This window comes from Bactrocera dorsalis, chromosome 1, assembly GCF_023373825.1.
Source record: "Bactrocera dorsalis isolate Fly_Bdor chromosome 1, ASM2337382v1, whole genome shotgun sequence".
In the NCBI taxonomy this organism is placed as follows: domain Eukaryota; kingdom Metazoa; phylum Arthropoda; class Insecta; order Diptera; family Tephritidae; genus Bactrocera; species Bactrocera dorsalis.
Genome location: NC_064303.1, coordinates 91,773,945 through 91,794,687, shown reverse-complemented (window position 1 = coordinate 91,794,687; position 20,743 = coordinate 91,773,945). Strand labels below are relative to the sequence as shown.

At 36.6% G+C, this 20,743-nt stretch overlaps 1 protein-coding gene across 1 annotated transcript in view; it reads left to right on the top strand.

The window, feature by feature from the left end:
- Nucleotides 1–10,682: 10,682 nt before the first annotated feature.
- The window catches only part of LOC105223796 (CUGBP Elav-like family member 1), a 202,682-nt gene continuing 192,621 nt past the window's right edge, over nt 10,683–20,743 (top strand). The window contains exon 1 of the mRNA XM_049446804.1: nt 10,683–11,270. The gene's annotated coding sequence lies outside the window, so the exon portion shown is untranslated. The remainder of the gene's footprint in view (nt 11,271–20,743) is intronic.

Below are 20,743 nucleotides of genomic sequence, written 5' to 3'. Positions count from 1 at the left end.
TTTTTTCCGGATTAACAATTAATCCGTGGCCCTCAGCCCAGCCGGCGGAGATTTCATAGAGCTATGGGATATACCTTGAAAAGAGAACAGCGACATCGTCCACGTAGCAGACAATCTAAAAGTTCTCCCTGTCAAGGAGAAGTAAGGACTCGTTAATTTAGGTGATTCAACAGCACAGCAAGGTAAACGTTCAACCAACCTATCGGGACAATGCAGCCTTGCACCAATTGTATAAATCAATGTGACCCCACCAAAGATTCCTTCCATTATTTGAGGCATATCGGTTTATTGCCATATTTGTAACAGAAATTGCATGTTGAGTACTCATATGAAAGCTCATACCAAATATTCTTTCTTTGTTTGTTTGAGGTGGTTAAAAATGCACATGAAATGAATAAATATAGAATTGGCAGAGAAGGCGCAGAAGTGACGGTCGAAATAAATGGAAGTGTGCTTTTTGGCGCCACTGTCTCATGCATATGTATGACTTCACATTTTGGTGTGATGAAGTGCTTAAATATATGCGTAAATAAAAGCGGTGCCGATTGAATGACATGGTAGAAGATGTCGCCTAGACCATAAGTATAAATTCATCAAATTTATTTTTTAAAGGGGCACACATAATTTGACAGCCAAAAAAGATGGCTTTGGGAATAAAGAAAACTACTACATCAATTTGTAAAAAATTTTAGAGTATATTTATGAATATGTATACACAATACAAATTTTTAATAAAAAAATAATTATTTTTCGAGTTACATACGATCACCGACGAAGCTAGAGAACAAGGTCTTCCACAGCTGCAGTGATTTCGGTATTCTAAAAGAATGAATGGAGTAAGGAGTCATGTGTAGCAGTTCACGCAAGTGAGGAAAGTTCTCTAATTGCCATTCACTTGGGAAAATTTCAGAATTTCTTTGTTAATAGTGTGTGTTTTTAACAATAAAAAAGTCTAAAAAAAATATTTAATTATTTGAATGCGAAAAAAAAAATTGGAAAAAATGCTGGTTTTTACCCGAGGACACTCATGTGATCCCTTAACCTACTAATATTAAACTACATTATATTCGTTAGTATGTAAATTACATCAATTATGCAAATATATACTATAAAAATCCTCTGCCAACCCAACCCAGTGCTGCCCGGCGCTCTTTGGTCTCACTCACAAGCGTCACGTTTGCTAATAATCATATTTGTGTTAATCAGAATTAGTGAAATCATACGCATAACTTTGTTGATTAGAAGGAGCCAAAGGAAACGGCAAGATTGCAATCAACACGTACGCAGTAAAGACTCGACGCAACAAAATGCACGAGCAATAAACCCGAAGAAATCATTTACGCTTGTTATACAAACACATTCGCAAAGTTAATGTGTGGAAAATATCCGTAAAAATGCTTACAACGACAAGTACCGCCTACATGAAAGGTTACGCAACCATATTATATGTATATACCTATAAGTATGTGTGTGCGTGTGTGTGTGAAGTTGGGTTGTAAGTAATTGAACACGCACAATTCATATAAATCGAATTGGCTACACTTAAATCTGATTTTTGTTGTTGATTGCTTCGCGTTATGTACTAGTAGAGTGGATTTAGCAAAAGTATTGCTTTACTTACTTGTTTTCGGCGAATACATGAGTGGCATGTTAAATGTTGCGGAGTCATTTTTCTTTCAACTTTCAATAAAAGTCTACCGAGAGAAATGTGTCAATGGGAAACTTGTACTTGCGTGTCGAAAAATGTCAAGGTGGGCTATTAAGTACAGCCGTGTTCGATTGACTGCAAAATCACTCAATTTATCCGAAAACTGGGTCGAGTTAACGTCTGCGAAATAATGATTTCCGACTACTAGGATGTCATGAAGCGTATTATTACTGGTGATGGGTCTTGGATCTATGTTCATGACCCGGAAACAGATGATCAATCAGCCGAATATCGTGACAAAAGTGAGCCGATCCGAAAAAACCACCTCATAGCAGGTCAAAATTCAAGGTAATGTTGACAATTTTCGAGGTGTGGTGCACTCCGAACTTCTTCTGACCGGCCAAACTGTCAACAAGAAATTTTATTAAGGTATTATGCGTCACTTTTGCGAAGCTTTTCTCGATACTAGTAAGAAAGGGTTAAGTTCGGGTGCAACTGAATATTTTATACTCTTGCAACTTGCAAAAATCAAAGCCAGAGAAATACTTTAAGAGTCTAAAACCAATCATACAGAGTACAGCCAGCCGGATGTTCGAAAATCCTTATTATATAGGGTCTAGGTCAAGTTTTCGCTTAAATTTATCTAATTTCAGCACAAAGATACACGGTTATGAATAAAATACGCAGTCTTATTTTCATTGAGACAACTCACATATTGTCCGTTATATGCAGTACAAAGCCACCCGGAAATTTGAAAATCTTTATATTAGGTATATGGGGCTAAGGGAAGTATTTGTCTGATTCAACCCATTTTAGGCATACAGACACAGCTTTATAAGCGAAGGAGTATCCCTTAATTTCAGCTATATACTTGTATATCACACATTGGCCGACATTTTCGATCAAAAGTCAACTAAAGGTACCGGGGTTCGAATATTCGGTACTTAGGGACTTGAATGGTTTTTATTGGATTTAAACAGTTTTTGGTCATAAGTAAATTCCATAAAATTAATTGTTTGTCAGCAATATACTCAAGATTGTCTCAACGCTCTGATATTCTCTTTAAAATTGCTGCTTCTGAGCTTCAAAGGCCCAAAAAAACAGTACAACCCAGAAATTGCTAATTACACCGCACACTACAAATTCAATTTTTAAAGCGCTGCAATGCAGAAACATATTTTTTAATAAATATTTCCATAGCTCACCCAAAAAAAGTAAGCTGTTGGTGTCGAAAGTACGTTTATTTACGCAATGTTCAATAATACGAGCCGATTGCATGTAGCAATGAGGTATGTATGTATATGTGTGCGCGTTTGTCCAAATGACATGCGGCAATCGCTAATGTTCCCAAACACATAGTCAATACGTGTATGTGTATATGTGTAGGTATACATATGCACATAAATGACAAGTGCTCACACGCGGCGAACTTGCAGGGCAACGAAAATGTTAAGAAATTGAGTCACGTAGCAACAATCACGGACAACTGATGCCATTGTTGCTCGTTCCAGCAATGTCTGCGACCGGAAACGATGCCCTCTCGCTTTACCCACTCACTCACTTATGTATGTCCATGTGTGTGTGTAGGCAACAGTATCAGTGTGATTGGGTGTGTGTGTTGAATAACGGCGGCGGCTTCCTTTTTCAAAAGTGCAATTGTTTCTCGATCCACACAAACGCCACTGCAGGCAATTGTTGCCTACTTTCAGGCGCAGCATAGTTGGGTGTGGTAGAGAGAGATAGAACCACTGCGTGCTACAGAAGCTCATGGATTGTTTTATGCTTGAATTGACAACGTCATTTAATAGAATTTTAAATTATTAACTTGTCATTCAGAATTGAAGGTCCAGTAAGCCTCTTAAGCAATGAGGGTCAGGAAGAAGATTGCTCTGCAAAGCATAACAACATGATGTTGTTATTCGAAGTTGAATGCACATTTGTGTGTGGTAAAGTATATGTGTACATACATATGTACATATTTATGATATTTATTACTCGGTGCTTATTTTAAAGCAATGTAAGGGCAGCATGTCATTAGTAGCAGTAATACATTTTGCTCAAAATAAGAGAGGCTTATCTGAGTTATGTTACTAATTTAAAAAAAGTATTTTCGGTTTCCAATTTTATGGGTCGGACAGTTCGTACGAAGTTTCTTGTTGTGTTTCTTAACTCATTCGATTACAACTATTAAATTAAATTATATTCATAAGATTAGTTCATTTTCGAACTTATTTTGACATTTTAATTGAATATATTTCGGTATTGTTTTTTTTTACAAGTAATTTCGAATTAATGTTCGAAAATAAATTTTTAATGTTAATTCATATTCGAAATTATTTCGGTAATATAATCAAATATATTTTGGTATTATATTCAAATATATTTCGATATTATATAATTCTATTCGAACAAATTTTTTTAATCAAAGCATTAATTTATAGCGAGTTCGAAATATTTTCTAAAATATTTGTTAAAAAAATAAGTGAAAGATGTAATTCTCACAAATTTTCTTCGAAATTTGTAACTGCAATAAAAAATTGTTTAGGAAATCATAGTGTTAATTTATTTTGATTTCGAAAAATTTTATTCGAAGTTCGTAAGAAAGACATTTTTTAGTAACTTTTTCAAAAGAGGTAAAACAGTTTATTATATCGATAAACTATATTTATTAATTTAGATTTCGAAAAATTTTATACGAGTTTCGTAGTAATTCAACTCGTTTTCGAAAATTGATTTAAAACTTTGTAAGGAAAGTAAAAATATACCTGGAATAAGAAACAGTTTACCGAATTCATTTAATAATTTAATTCGAGTTCGAAAAATATTTTTCAAAGTTCGCAATAAAAATAATTCTTACTTAATTTCTCAAATGATGTACTTGGAACCTAAAATAGTTTAAAATATCTATTATTTATTAATTTCGATTTCGAAAAATTTTATACAAGTTTCGTAGTATTTAAACGTTTTCGAAAACTTTATTGAAGTTTCGTTAGGAAAGTAAAGATTTACATGGAATAAAACAGAGTTTATGGAACTTATTTAATAATTTAATTCGAGTTCGAAAAATGTTGTTCGAATTTCATAATAGTAATAGTCCTTACTTACTTTTCACAAAACATGTACCTAGAACCTTAAAGGGTCAATCGTATCGATATAACAATTAATTTCGATTTCGAAAAATTTTATTCGAGTTTTATAGCAATTCATTTTGTTTTGGAAAAATTTTACTTCAGGTGTGCAAGAAAAGTAAGCAGCATGTAGACATCTTCATTTCAACAAATGTAATTAGTATAAAAGAGAGTTTATCGTAAAAAAGTAATAGATAATTTCGAATTTAAAAGACTTATTCGAAGTTCGTGAAATGATAACGGGAGGATCCTCGATATTTTGACATCGAAAAATGTACCTAGAATATGCATACATAGAAGAGTTTTTCGTATCCAAGTAGTAACTAATTCCTATTGCGAAAAATTCTATTTAATATCGTAAGAAAAAAAGTTCGAACTTTTAGGAAAAATTAATGACAATTATTTTTGTTTTCAAAGGTGCACACCTGGATATAAAAGAGTGTGTGATTTTAAGGAAATAATTAATTTCGAAAAAATTTATTCGGAATTTGGATATAAAAGGGTTTATGATATTAAGGAAATAATTAATTTCAAGTTAGAAAAATGAAAAAAAAATTGTAACTCATACAGATTTTTGAATTAAAATTTTTCTTAAAAATACAAAAAATGATTATACAAGTCCTATCACAGTAATAGTTAATTTCGATTTTGAAAATTTTTATTCGTTAGAAAAGTAGCAAGATAAAAATCATAAAAAGGTTTGCACCGAAGAAATATATAGTATTTAAAGAGTTTAAAATACCCAAGTAATTAAAAAAATTCGACTTCGAAAAAAACAATCGAAGTTCGTGAGAAAAGTAATTAGATGGAAATAGTACACATTTTTGCATGGAAAGAAGTATCAAGAATACAGAAAATTTAAGGTATTTAAGTAATTTCGATTTCGAAAAATTTAAAATCGGCTTCGAAAAATAAATCAATGTTAGTGAAGATATTAATAAGATGGAAATTTTAAATGGGTAATCGGTACCTAAAATAAAGAGAAGTTTATGGTATTTAAGAAAAAATAATTTCGATTTCGAAAAATTTTATTCAAGGTTGAAAAAAAGCAAGATATGCAATAATCTTAGATATCTTTTCTTCGAAAGAATATAAATAGTGTACAATTAAATTAACACTAAATTTCGAATTCGAAATTTTGTTTTCGAAGTTGTGTATAGAGCTTGATAGGATGCACTATCCGTCGATAGGTCAATTTGGTAACGATTACCTATTCTCAATTTGAATTTTTTCAGTAAATTTTGACCTTGAATTCATTATTTAAGAGAGAGTATTTTTTATTCGGTTTCGTACGAATTTACTGCGTTCTTACTTGTAACTTGGTAAACCTTCGATTTTGTTATCAAGCAAAATTGTTATTTCTTCCAACAAAATTTCCAATTTGTTGCCAAACTTTGATTGTTCATTGTGTGTACGCAACAACAACGAAAAGAAACAGAAAATCAACTTTATTGAACTGCCGAACACCATTCACGAATAATAAATGCGCGAGGAAATTAAAGAATCCAGCCCAAAGGCAGGTAATAACAATCGCCAGCGAGATACAAGCAAATAATTGAGCAGCGTGAAAGTGAAATAATTTCATGCTGATTTGTCTTCACTGACCATGCGACCAGCGCGCGCCACGCACCACGCCACCACCCCACGTTTAGCACCTTGCCAGATTGTTATAAATTTGTAGAAAAGTTTTTGCGCAAACGCTTGCACTGCATACTAATTTATTACGACCACAACGACAGCGCGCTATAGCTTCATGTAACTGTACATACATACACATCAAGTTCGGCTTAGGCGGTCGAGCTATCTACTCCAACAGGCGACATGGTGACCACAGCTGTTGCCATCTGTACCAACCAGCGTCTCACCGCTGCCCCTCCCCCGCCTTCCGGCGCTATAACGTCGCCGTAAACTTTACTTTGCCATGCATTAGGCAAACTTTTCGCACTCACCGACGCCTATAAGTATTTACTTGCCCAATTTCTTGCCACTCAGACGATTTATTTTGTTAGCTTATTTTATTTTATACTCATTTTCGTTTTATTGCCGACTTTTTTGGTGCAGCATCTCGGCATCGTCTTCGTTAAGCATTTAAGCCATTTCGCGCTAACGAACAATGTTATCGAATGTTTCAACAAAGAATTTGCTCAACTGCATGAATTGTGTGCAAAGTTGTTATCAACTTTTCCTTGCCACAAGTATTTACTATTCGAAACACGTCACAAATTATTGCCGTTTTTAGAATTTACTTCGACAAAAGTGAAAATTTGCCAGTTTTATGAAGCCAAAAATGACGAACTGACAAAGGAAGCGCGAGGCAGAAGGGAAAGTTTGAATTTGCGACGGCGTTGCTGCACGAGTTGGTAAGGCGCAATTTATTGATTTTGATGGAATGTTTTTAGCGGTGGTGTTCGTTTGAAGAGGAGATAGAAAAAAAATTGTGTCTATATATATTAATATATATTTTGAACTTGTCTTATTGGTAACCTACGTAAAATTTTGAAGTTTGAGTCAAGAAATTGCGAAATAAAAATATACACGGCATTCTTACTGCCTTAGACTCGACTAGAGAGGCTACTGACTTGACAAACCCGTCAGCTTCTTCGTTGTCGAAAAGACTCCTATGGCCGGCAACACAAGTTTAATTGATCTTTAAGTGGACTTAAAGCCTTTATACATTTGTTGATCACAAAGGATTTTATACTTGGCAAACGCCTTTTTGTGTATGGCAGCTCTCTGTACCACTCCGTAGTTAGTCAGTAGAACTAAACAGGCATTTTTATACTGCGCTTAAAAAGCAATTGCCGACCTACCTGTGTCTAAAAATCTTACGGAAGGACCCAAATTGCGGTACTAAGCATTGCATTCCATTTTTTTCACTAAGAGGTTTACATCTGCGGACCTTCGTCCAAGTCCCGCACATTTCTGCATAATCTCTCAGTTTATTTTACTCTCCAGCATGGCTACAATTAGATTGCCGACCTTTATTGCATCAATCAGGTCTTCTACGTCGATGCGCTCCCGATTCCATCGCAAACATTTAAAGAATATGGAACTTTGAGAGCTGCGATGCGCTGCGCTCTGGCCAATACCTTTTCCCGGTTTTTCTTTTTTGCACATTTGCCATTAAAAGCTTTCTCTTTTCTTTTGTGGGCCTTCCTATATTGGCCCTATTATGTCTGCTAAGATAGTAGGTGATTTTTGCTGCCTTTCCTACGACGTGCTGGATGTACCCAAAAGGTTATTCTGGGGTACAGTATATGTGTTTAATTGTTAGTAATAGTAGCTCTGTTTTTTTGCGTAGCGAGCTAGAGGTTGTATGAGTCGAGTCATGCTTGCGTCGTAATACTCTTTGTCTCGAGCTGTAAATAGAAGATTAAATATTATTCATCTGTCAAGTTTTGGTATTCCGTTTCTCCAGAAACATTAAGACGAAAAATTGGAAAATAATCCATGGTTTCCAACCAAAAAAAAAATTTATACAATCTAAAAGAAAATCAATAGCCAGGTTATATTACATGAAAGAACTTCATATAATATAATCTGATGCCTAGTTGAAATTCCATCTGGCCAACAATGAATGTCGAAGTGTTCGACAATCTTACACTGAATTATTCTATTGACTGAATTGGAGGAAGTTGATGTAGGCGATCGTCGCTGCCTGTGGCGTGGCCTCCATGATCATGCGATTTAGCACTTCTGTACTATTTTTCCGGGGTTATGTGACGTCGGTTGTCTGTGCAGATAAGCATGAGACGATAGACGTCTTGAAAGGGAATGTGCGACTCTTTATTGCTGACATACGGCCTCAATTTCCAGAAAAAAGTTGCTCTCGGCTGGTATACTAATATTCTTGACATCTTGCCCATAACTCTAATTTATATCTATATTTTATTCCATCTTCAAAACTACATGTGAAAAACCCCAGTTGATTGAGCTTGGTGTGAAATTATGGAGCCATGCTTCTTCAATTGTCATACGATCGAACAGCTTCAAATATATGTATACTTCTCATATTCATCAACCCAAATATTCAGTCATAATATAACCAAAAAGTATCTTTCATATCTTTTGAGCGTCAGCTTGATCGAATAACCTCACTTTACGGTCATCCAAAATGATTTTGTGGGACTTGTTTTTAGGTCTTCATCGGTAACAGCCGTTTTAGGTCGACCACTGCCTTCATCGTCTCATTTCGCCTCGTTCAAACTTGACAAACCACTTCCCAACGCTTGGGATTCCTGGTACAGTGTCCAAATACTGTTCATCAAGCCAAACCTTGGCTTCAACATAAGTTGCTTCACCGTCCATTTGTACACGTATCTTTTAAAAGGTATGTATGTAGGTGCTGACTATGAATCATATGGATTTAAGACAATATTTATAACAGGCGACGTACTTTTCAGCTCATCTGATAAGGTAAAATTTGGTTTTATTATAAATTCAGTCGATATTTGGGTAAATTTCTTCCACTTGGAGCAAAACATTATATGCCACATACTGTTGTATTTTTCTTCATTATATCACATATAAGGGACCTAGTGATTTAACATTTCTTCTATGTTTTTTATAATAAACACACATAATTTAAGATTGTATTTTATTTTTATTTGTAATAATTCTTTTTAATTTTCGTACCTTAATCCAAAAATACTTTAATACCAAGTCAATCGCGGCGTTAATTCCAAATTGTCTTGTGCTGATTTATTGTGCTCGATACAACAGCAACTATTTCAAACGATTTATTTTCGCTTCAACTTTGTTGCTGTCGCCTGAATTAAACATAATTTAATTAAATTCTTCTGTTTGATATCTGTCACCGCCCGACTATATTGCAGCGTCACCGCAGCCATAAAACGTTTTACTATACACCAGCGACAGTTCCCGAGCACAGAGCAGAGTCCAATGCCGCGGCGATATTCTCCACCGAGCATACGAGCATACAAAGTGAAAATGAGAGCGGGCGAGCGCGATCGCGCGATGTCACCTAGAAGCAATAAAAACATACACAAAGTTTTTATTATGATCATGATCAACGCATTCAAGACATTTTCGGCGGCGGCGGCGACGACTACGAATGAGCGCATAGCGGCCGGTGAGCAACCGGAAAAATTAAACGAATCCATGGAACGTTTTGGGCGATTGCGGCGGACCAGAAACGTAGCAAAACAACTCATAAATATTCTTACAAAAAAAGAAGACATAGTCGCGACAACAACAGCGCAAAGAAAAAACCGAAATGATTTCGTATGAAATTTGTAAAGAAATTGTGGCGGCATTCGTGAGCGCTGGGGGCGCGCCACTTGCGTTTGATTAGCCCACTCGAATATACTCGTATACTATGTAGGCAGCATTTGGGCGACGCGGAGACGTCAGCGTTGAGCGCTAACAAAAAGTCGCTGTCTATTATAGTGAATTCGCGCTGACGCCGATTGCCTTACCTGCAGCGCACAAGTTGTTTGTGCTTCTCCTCTTATTCGCGTCCGAAAATGGAGACTATTCTATTTATTACAATAATTTAGATCTATTATTATAATAGAAATAAAAATCGTATGCGCTTTAAGGTGTAATATCGCCTGACTTCTCCTCCCGCTTGAGCAATTCAACGCGTCTTCGCGCACTCGCCGCTCCACCGTCGAAGTGCATCTCATCCTCATTTAATTGCACCGGCTGTGATCTCTGTCAATCGTCAGCAGTGCAACGTTCCGTGGCGCATCTATCAAACGCGTTGTTGTTGCGTGTCGCTTGTCGATCAAAACATCGGCACTCGTATGTGACACGCACCCCCTACGAGTGTCACTCAACGATCCTGATCGCTGTCGCACTCGCAACGCATGTGCTATTCGCGTTGTGTTCGCTGTCGCATCTGCTACATACCGACATGTGCTTCCAAAGAACCGCTTGCCACTGGCACAACTCTCGGCAATGCCGTTGTGCTTGCGACCACTCGCGTTCGGGAAGTGTTGGCGCGCAGCAAAAGCACACCCAATCAATTTAATTCATTCCGAAATCGCATCGCGCATAGTGCAAACATAATGGAAAATCGTCCTCAAGTAGCCTGCACTTAGGAGAAGTGTAAATTTCTTACAAAAATAATAAAAAAGAAAATTTAAAAAGTGTAAATAGCGTCGAATGGAAAATTTCGTGCAGTTGATGCTATTTATAAAGTGTTTGTTGTGATCGGCGTGTATAGACCGTTGTCAATGTGTTCATTCGTGTCGTGTTTTCGTGTACTCTTTGTAGTGTAATTGCTTGTACCGAAGATGTGACCTCGCACTTCACCAGTCAAGTGGTAGAGAGAACTAATATTATTTTGTTGTTGTTTATTTTCTATAACGCTTTGTTTGTGTTATTCTATGCGGTGTTTTGAAATTTCACTTTGTCGGTGTTTTCTCGTGGTTCTAATTTTTTTTATGCAAATCTCATTGCTAATTATTTAAATGAGTCAGTGAGTGAGGGTCATGTGATTTATATCGAGTGATTTATTTCCGATTCAGGTAAGCAAAAATCATCAAACCCTATCAACCAAAAATATAAAGGGAATTGGCATAGACTTTTATTGTGCTTACTTGACCACAATTATGCTCTACTGTACTATTTATCAAAATTGCTTAATGTTTAAGGTGATTTCTTTTAAGCGACTATAGAACGTTTTATGGCTTTTAACAGAAATATCCCTTACTATCTTCTTAAATAGCGAACCGATTGTTATAGTGGTAACCAATCTACTAAAGAGCGAGGCACTCGGTTGAAATTACATTCTCCTTACTCATCCCCAATATTTTGAACCGTCAAACCAGTCACATCACAATCACCGAAGCATCCAAATACTTTTACGAAAAGTATACATTCTTATGGACCCACATCCTAAGTCTCTAAAAAATTCCAGCCGAGATACCCATTTCCCTATTATTTTTTGTAGCAATTGGCGCATTTGAGATCAATAACGTGCCCAATATTCCCTCCCAATTCGTTTATCGTCCCGAGGTTATTTGTGAAGATAAGTGACTTATTGGAGACCACGCCATTAGCCCATCACTTGAGATAATGAGTTCACCAAAAGTTTCCTTCAATAAATTGATTGTTTCTATAGCTTTATGGCATGTAGAGCCGTCCTGTTGGAGCCAAATACATTCTCAAATTAGGGCACGAAAATGTCATTTTAACCCCTTTAGTCGTTCTATCATCCTCGAACATCCAATAGTTATGATCATCGTCATGATATCAAAGAACTTTAAGATCCAATAGTTATGTTCGAGGATGATAGAACGACTAAAGAGGTTATAAAATTTTGTTTATACGGTTTTATAAAACATTTGCCTTAAGCCTCAAAATAAGCTTAACAGTCCAGTTGGATGATACTCGATTGAACTCCGGTGTGAAATTATGGATTTGTAAGCGCGCGCGGTTTCCACTTTGCACAGAGATTTCGCATATCCAAATATTTATTCACAATATAACCAAAATATACCTCTGATATTAGAGTGTCAGTTCTATCGAATTATTTCATTTTACGGTCATCCAATATTATTTTGGGGACTTTTTTGACGTTTTCGTCGGCAACAGCATCTTTAGGTCGACCGCTGCCTGCTGCCCATTTTCCCTAATGCATAGTTTCAATCCAGTCCTTGTCACTAACCATGACTTTATAGCATGAGGTATGGCTATTGACTGTACTATAGGCCGGCATCACTTGCCCATAGAGCAAAACAAACGGTGAATTTATCGTACCTTTTCAAACGACCTTCTTCTCTGAATAAACTTTTCTTGTGAAAATTGGGATCAGTGTCATTAGTCATTTTAGGTAATTACACCGAATCTGCGACGTGTCCTTCGTAAATACTAATAAAGTGAACAAGCACAGTACTGCGCGTGATGGTGGATGGACTCATTCGGGTCTTCTTCCATATTCTGTTCCAAAGCACCAACAGCGTGCGAAACCGTCCCATGGTTGTTCGAATTAATGACACTGGTGGCTGATTATTGCCACCGAATATTAGACGCAGCGCATGATACATCGCGCTATTCATTATGAAATGGCCAACCAAACTGAATATAAAGCAAGTAATAGCTGTCATAAAGATGAACTAGGAAAAGATATTGCCTTATTGAAAACCACACGTGTAAAAATACAACCGTCATGATATCAAAGAACTTTAAGATCGCTCTGAACACTAATGCGTTTAAAAAGCGCCTTGAATTCATAGCGATTCTATAAGGGCTTACAACGATGGTTAAATATAAGAGGTCCAAAATGTTTCTTCCATTGTTTTGCAAAAGCCGAGCAATTTCCTACTTTTCTTGGATTACGCATACTTTCAATCGATGGTACTATAATACTAGGCACGGGCGTAATCTTGTTATCTAAGTCTGATTTCTGATAACTTTTATCAAAAGACCTTTTAAAAAATTGAGATATTTAACTTATTATCTGAGATACTTATCAGGATCGATCATTTAAACTAAAGTTACTCATAAGAAAACTGCAGTGATATCATTATTTATAGGTAGGTAAGACGGCTGACCTAGAGAGATTGCACATGGACTGCTGTATGCAGTCCTTTGTGGGGCCATAGAAAAGAGGAACTCCTGTGGTTGAACTTATAAATTAGCAAAACAAATGCGTTTAATTTCTATTCTCTCCAGCTCGGTAGGATGTCTGACGGTGTACGCTCCCAAGTGTTTAAGCCTTGACCTATAGAAGTAATACTAGTCATAATCTAGTACCAAAGCAAAAGTCGTCCAAAATTTAAAGGCCAAGAAGACCGCAGGACATTTAGCGTTACCAAGGATGCACCAACTTGGAGGCGGCCTGCATACCATATAGATAAGAGTCAAGAAATTCTTCTCTTTTTATTATTCTTGCTGTTGAGATGTTAAAATAGTATGCCACAGCTTGAGTGTTCTGCAAATTTAATTTTTTTCCAGTTGTTTTTAAGATCGGATCGCTTCATACAAGAACTTCCAATTAATTCCAAAACTATTGTCAGCGTTGGAAAAATACCGGAAAATTTACCGCTACATGCATATGGAAAAGGCCGCAACTCATTACAAGCCATTTTTGAGTTTTGCTTTGTCACGTACACAATCTGTTATTTATTTTTCGAAAACAAAAACACTTTTCGAAAACAAAAACAAAATTTGGAAACACCCACAGATGTAGATTCAGTACCCGAACGAAAATTCAATATATCTAATTTTAATAACATACGGATTATTAATAGAAACACTATTTTTGAATGGTGGAGGAAGCGCATATGTCATGTTCTCCAACTAAACATAACAGAAACAGTGGCGCTGGCATATAAACGAGTGGGTCTTGGACCCCTTTAGTGACAATTATGTAGAGGGAAATGAGTTGAGATAATACTCAATGAAGTGGTTAGCAGTGCTGCCATATAATTTTACATATATATGTCGTCAACTAATATGTATAATGACGTAACATCACTTTTCGTAAGTTCAGAGGTGATAGAAAAACGATGTAATAGAAACCACTCATATTGAAACAAAATTAGAGTTTTGGTTATGAAATGGTTAACCAAAATTATAACCAAATTATAACTAATATATAACCAACTTAAAACCAATAGTTGGTTATAAATTAGTTATAATTTGGTTATATATTGGTTATAAGTTGGTTATATATTGGTTACATATTAGTTATATATCGGTTATATCTGACAGCTGAAGCAGAAAATTTTATCTTACATAAGTGTAATATGATGTAGTGAATCGTAAACAATAAAAAACTCAATTTCGATTTTTTAATGATACGTTGTTTTGCATTTTAGGTGACGATATGTTATTCAGAATATTTTCAAAAACAAACCGCAAGTCAAAAATTATATATATTGCTAGGAAAGAGCTGACTTGAAACCATTATTTTCTGTACACTTGAAAATTAAAAAATATTTGTTATTTGTCATTAGGTAATATAAAAAAAAAATTCTAATAAATTTTTACAATAATAATAATAACAAAAATATAAAAATTTTGTAAACAAAAAATACTCAAAATCCCTCCAAAAGCCCCTTCAAAGTCATATGCATGTATTCAAATTTTGCTTATATTATTTTGACAAAAACATCCAAATATTTCTAGTACATTGTATAGAAATATGTTTGTATGCGCATATCTATGTAGGTATGTATACTGCTTGAGAATCCAAATCATTTAGCTTTTGCCTCATTTTCCGTCGCAATTGACCGACAGGTCGTCGGGAATGCGTTGGCGGCGCAAATTGACAAATAATCACAAAATAAAACCAACACACATACACACACATATATTTATATATCTACAAACAAACATATCTATATTCAAACCGGCCCACAATATGTTGTTGAAAGCGAAAAAATGCGACATAATTCAAACAAATTAGAAAAAGGAAAATGGAAAAATTAAAATCAAGGAAAGCAATTAAGTAAAAAGTTTCGTTTTCCATTTGTATTCTTATATATACACAAGTACATATGTTTGTGTGTGTCTGTAGGTTGCTTTTCCGCTGCAGATGTGTGCCATATTTTAAATTTTCCCTCAATTCGATTTGCCATTCGCCGATCCACAACAAATGTATGGCATAAATTTCAAAAATTTATGACGTTTTCTTCCTTTTTTTGTGATAAGTAATTAATTCGCATCGAACGCGAGCACTTACGAGTGTGAGGCTGCGATTGGTAGGTGAGTGTGCAAAAGGAAAGCATATGTAAGTTTTTTTAATGGTCATTTTAATTTTGCATTGCCGGTGCCAATAAGTGCCACGAATTGACAGATATATGGTTGTGTATTGGGTAATGTATATATATATATGTTTATATATAGTTATATATGTCAATATTGAGTTACGGTACTTTTGGCAAAGTTTTCAAAATGCAAAAATAAAAATCAAAAAATTCAAAATTTTGAAAATGAAAAAAAAAAATCAAAAACTCTGCAAAAAATCAAACAATTTTAAATTTTTTTTTTTTAATTTCGCAAACAAAAAATATTATCGAAAATATTGCATGTTGGCGAGTTCCACAATTTCGAATTATAATTGCTGTCCTTATTCATAAAATGCAGATAAAAAACTTTTATGTAGTCTTGAATCATTTTATCGTCTTCTAGCTTGCCACGGACTGTGGTTAGTAGTGGAACGCAATCGTATTCGTATAGCCAGTCATAATATTTCAAAAATATTAAAAATTATGACATATGCTTGATAATTTTATGATACACATTAGTTTTTTAACATCTGTCTTTTGCGAGTCTTCTCGACAATAAAAATTTAGCTGAAAATTTAAAAGGAACTTGTATTACTTTGTGTATATTATCTGCTAGGAAACTATTAAGCATTCGCTTTTTAATTAGCTATACAATTACCAAAACCTACTTCTACAAGACAATTAAAGAATCGCAGTTTTGACAACAAATTTAAATCACGAAGATATTTAAAATATTACCAAAAAATCGTTCCCCAAGATTATTTTATATGACATAGTGAGCTGATATCAGCGGTTCTGACAAATGATTACCGTTTTGATGAGGAAAGAATATATGCGTAAATTTCAAGACTGAGGGACTAGTTGAATTTATATACAAGCAGATAGTCCGTCCCAATGCTGAAACCTGAGTAACAGCCAACAAAGCGGAGTCCTATCGTCTGATAACTCTCCTCTCCCTAGTAGTCAAGACACTTGAGATCTTACCACTTCAGGCCTTCACACACCGCCTGAGCCTAGTAAACCTCTGACAAGGCTTCCGAAAAGTGCACCACTACAGCACATAGCGTCATAAACGGCCAGATAGTTCAAGGCCTCAAACAGAAACCACCAGCGAGCGGACGATCCTTGTAGCGTTGAACTTTTCAAAATCCTTTGCCAATTGATTGCGGCAACGCTAATTGAGGACATCGAATAATCTATGCTCCCTCCAGCTCTGCTCATCCGCACTATTTCGAGGTAAAAACTCCAAACTGAGAAGAATTAAACAAGGAGTTCCACAGGGTGGTGTCCTCTCCCTGCTACTCTTTAACTTCTACATCTCGAAACTCTCGCAAAAACCAGAGGCAGTCTCCATCACCTCGTACGCTTATGATTGCACAATAATGATGTCGTGCAATGGAATCGATGGCATGTGCTCAAACGTAAACGGCCATATTTCCGACCTTTCTCGCTGAACAAAGGAGTACAAATTTGGCCTTGATATCCAGTCAATGGCGTTAAGATTCCGCCTGTCAATAACTCTAAGATTTTAGGTGTAACTTCCGAAAGCCTGTGCTCCTTCGCTCCACAGCCGACCGCGATTTCTACCAAAGTACAAAGCCGCAACAAAATCCTCAAGTCGCTAGCCGGCAGCAAATGGGAAAAAGACAAAGAAACGTTGTTGGCAACTTACATAATAATCGGCCGGATCCAAATGCATTGAAATGTAGACGAGGAAGCTGGAAACATGTCAGAATAATGCCGTTCGGTTTACGACAGGACGCCTCCTGATATCTCCCATCGAACACCTGAATAGTGAGGTTAACGAGCATAATAAACTCTTCTTCAAGCAGTTTCCGTGGGGTGCTTTCGCAGAAAACATCCCTGCAGTCACCTGCTCCAATGACCATCAAGAGATCATTCCTCAACTACGTCGACGATATAAAACAATACGCTGAATAAACTTCGGATAGAACTAATTTCAGACATGCACTGAACGCCATTCAGAATGGAGCCATTAACACCTTCACTTACTATCTCTCAGTGAATGGCGTACTTGGAGTCAAACTACCACCCATGACACAAAAAGCTCGAGTTACCGCAAGAAACGATAGTGACGCTTGCACAGCTTCGTGCTGGATACTGTAGCAGATCAAATTGCTACCTATCCAGAATAGACTCTGCCATATCAGCCTGAGATTAATGTTCTGACTGAGTTTTAGTTCACCCAAAAATCTGTAGATTTATCACCAATCTACCCCCAAATAATCTTGTGGTGGTGTATAATCCACAAAATGTTCCTCTTAAATCCATTCCCTTAAGAAACCTTAGCATTAACGGTCCAAAACGGTCCGGGCCATATATGCTAATAACGCTGGCTCTATTATCAATTATTTTGAAGGCATTGATCTAGAGCAGTCTACGTTGATAACGTCTCTGGTATGTGGTTGGATACATATATGTATGTTTGTAAATATGTAACTAATTTTTGTAGAAGAAATAACCAAGGATTTATAGGGCCAATCTATGCCTAAGCGGTTGAATACCAACAATCGAGGCAGAGGGGGTGCTTGAAATTGCTCTGTCATGATGGTCTTCATAATATGCAGTTACGTTCATCATATGCTCCAAATTCAGTTCAAAAACGGAATTCCATAAAATTTCATTAAAGGTATTAGTAGTTTACTTGAGCATAGATCAGCTTGTCCACTTTATAATGCCAGCCAGTAGTCGGGAGCTCAATTGCAGCTTTTTTATATTTACGAATTCAGTATGAAAGGCGTATTTAATTGACATCATGAAGTTGAGACTCTCCTGCATTGAGGTTGCAAAAGATGCATCTTGTTTAATGACGAAGTCAAATTGCTATCCTTCCTTGAATTTGAATTTGTTGAGGTCAATATCCTTCATCTTCTAACATCGACATATGCTCTTCGGCTGATGTTTAAATAGATATTTTAAATTCTTGAGTTACGTCTTACTTTTTACCAAGAGTTTTATAGCAAAATGTGGTATGACCTCATACGCACTGTAAGAGTGATCCAGATAACCAACACTTTGAGGCGGTTGACTGTGAACACTCTTTCTTTTTTCTATTGATTTTTCTTTCGTAGGTGGCTTTGTTAGTGATAAGTTACTTCTCATCTAATAAATTATATCAGATTCAGAGGAGGAACCTTTTACCAAACTGCGTTATGCATATAGACACTCTTTAAAAAAGACATAGATTCCTTTAATCGGGTTACAAAACTTTAAAACATTTCTATTCAAAATAAAGTGAGATTGACTGTGAGATTGACTGTGCAATTCCTCATATTTTCATTGAGTGAAAACTAATTTAACTGTGTGTGAACACCCCATGTGGTGCCTAATTATACAAACTGAGTGCTGCAGTTATTAATTGGTCTCTCGAATATGTTGTATGCGGTATCTCATCCTATACAAATGGTGACACTTATAACATTTAACGCCTGCTGGCTTTTGCCAATGATTTTCCCAACTAAAATATTCCAATTAGTTTCCAAATTACTCGCTGACTGTTCGCTAGTACCTTACAAACAACTTTCTTTTCAATTTTAAAGTTTGTCCGCAACACACTACGAAGTTGCAACCCACCGCGTGGTAACCACATAGCCAACGAGCAACCCATTCACCTATAGTCCACGTCAACGCATGACTCGTCAATAAATTGCTATACAAAATTCATACAGCGAAAACAACAACTTATTATACACCCTAATACGCACACATCACAACCATTTCCTCTGGTTAATACAACGAGCAAGCTTCACTTGTATGCGGTAATTACAGCAAACTTGTCACAAAATTATTGACCAGCTAAATGAACACTTCCCTTCGTTACCGGTTTTGTGGTCGACAGCTTACAGCAAACATTGCTCTATATAGTATACCTATAGCTATAGCATGTAAGAAAACAAATGTACAGTTGTATGCATCATAAAACATATTCTCGTGGTCGAACGGCATGCAATCAGTTACAAAAATAACCCAAGTCAAGTCAATCTGGCAAGGACAATCGACGTAACTGCGGTAAAATCCTTTGGTTGTCGAAAATAATTATTGTGCCTGCATCGAATGGCGGTTAAATGGCGCTCAAATTGAGGCAACCCAGTAAAGCAGAAAATGGATTTACATGTGTGAGAAAATATGCAGCCGAACAGCAGGGGTTCCCAAACGCGTATACGCTATACCTTTATGACCTAGCACCCAAATAAGGTTACGATCTGGTATACTATTCAGTCATTCCATACATTCCTGCACCAATAAAGATTTGATATCGTACGCAGAGATGGCTTTGAGTGCCGCTTGGCGCGTTCATTGTGTCATTGCGATAGTTGCGCTGAATATTTAACTCTACGCACCGACTTATAGTAAAGACCTAAGCTTGGAATATGCTCAGAAAACTATCCATAGGTACGGAGAGTTTTGTGCGTGGACCAGCGACCCCCGCGTCAATTTCCTCCAACGTTTTCGAGCCCTCGGTAATTGTACTATCACTAAGCAGTAGCTCGAGAGCGGAATCCTTTCATTAGGTCTTACTGCTGAATGTAAGTTTAAACTTCTTATTGAAGTAAAGACTTTTTGTAATCCTATCCCTTAGGAGGTGAGCCAGTGGTATTTCGGACTTAGGTCCTTCATGCGTTGGGAAGAGATTACCTCTGCTAAACCCTTCTGCTGTCAGTTGGAGCAGAGTGATTTTGGCGACTTGACCAGAGCGGTTTGAATTCCAGCAAGACTTCAAATGCCGCCTTCGGACATGAGCACATGGCACCCGACACGCAGGACGCAGGCGAGTCGTTGCAGCTTCGATAGTTTAAGTCATACCGAAGTCTGCGATGCTTTTGGAGCCCAAGCCACGCCTCCATATGCGATAATCGGTCGAAGGATCATGGTGTAAAACCACTTGACAATCCTTGACTTGCAGCCTCAGGATCTACCAGCATGCCGATTGCACATCATAAGTGCTTTCGTAGCTTTGACTGGTCATATCAACATGCTGCTTCCACGGCAGAGTAGAATTCAGCGTGAGACCAAGATATTTGACCGGATTAGTCAGCTTCATCTCTGATACCGAGGGTTAGGTTCCTGAGGCCAGACAGAGACCTCCGTTTCGTAAATGAGACGATTGCTTCTTCAATGCGTTGATGTTTAGTCCAACACCTCTGTACTATTCCTTGACTAGGCCTAGTCTCCTTTGTACAATATCGCAGGGAGTGTCCTCAAATTTTCCTCCACTTCTTAATCCAGATTTTCTAAGCAAAAAA